The 819-nt window shown below is 31.4% G+C and overlaps 1 non-coding gene across 1 annotated transcript; it reads left to right on the top strand.

Moving 5' to 3' along the window:
- Positions 1–412: 412 nt before the first annotated feature.
- Positions 413–515, top strand: LOC138143876 (U6 spliceosomal RNA). Its single transcript, XR_011163812.1, has one exon. It is a non-coding gene; the product is annotated as a U6 spliceosomal RNA (small nuclear RNA).
- The last annotated feature ends 304 nt before the right edge of the window (positions 516–819 follow it).

Below are 819 nucleotides of genomic sequence, written 5' to 3'. Positions count from 1 at the left end.
TGTGATGATCAACTAGGAATGACTCAACTCTTCTCAGCAACACAATGATCCAAGACAAGTACGAAGGACTCATGAAGGAAAATGCTATCATGCAGATAAAGAATTGATGGACTTTGAATGCAGATCAGAGCATATTTTTTTTCACTTTATTTTTTGTGTTTTTTTCCTTTTGATCTGTTTCTTATTTCACAACTGTGGCTAATATAAGAATATGTTTTATATAGATACAACATGTATAATCTATCTCAAATTGCTTACCATTCTAGGAAGAGGGGAGGGAGAAAAATTTGGAACTCAACATCTCATAAAAATGAATGCTAAAAATTGTCTTGACATGTAATTGGGGAAAAAATAAAATACTATTTTTAAAAAGTTAATTCTAACTTAAAAGTTAACTTTTTAAAAGTTAATTCTGCTTCAGCAGCATGTATTCTAAAATTGGAATGATACAGAGAAGATTAGCATGGCCCCAGGGCAAGAATAATATGCGAATTTGTGAAGCGTTCCATATTTTTTTACAAAAAATTACTGGAGCCATATGTATATCATCTAATCTCACCTTTAATTAGTTGTCTATGGCCTAAAAAAGGTATACAAGAAAGCTCTGTTGATAAACAAGGCAAAGTAGACTATAAGAATGTAGACAAAAATGAAATCTCTACACCAGAATCAACAGAAAGCTGCAACACAAAGATAGATTAAAGCAATTTGTCCAAAGGATGTCTGCTTTAAAAATGGAACTGATGATAAGCAGTAAACTACTCTTATATTGTCTTTTACCTTTTCTCTGAGATCAAATATGGGGTAGATATTTTTGAG

The sequence above is a fragment of the Petaurus breviceps genome, unplaced genomic scaffold, assembly GCF_028583685.1.
Source record: "Petaurus breviceps papuanus isolate PSGF00001 unplaced genomic scaffold, PetGlider_PUasm1.0 90667, whole genome shotgun sequence".
NCBI classification, from domain to species: domain Eukaryota; kingdom Metazoa; phylum Chordata; class Mammalia; order Diprotodontia; family Petauridae; genus Petaurus; species Petaurus breviceps.
The sequence above is the reverse complement of the archived record's forward strand: the minus strand, read 5'-3'. Positions and strand labels throughout refer to the sequence as shown.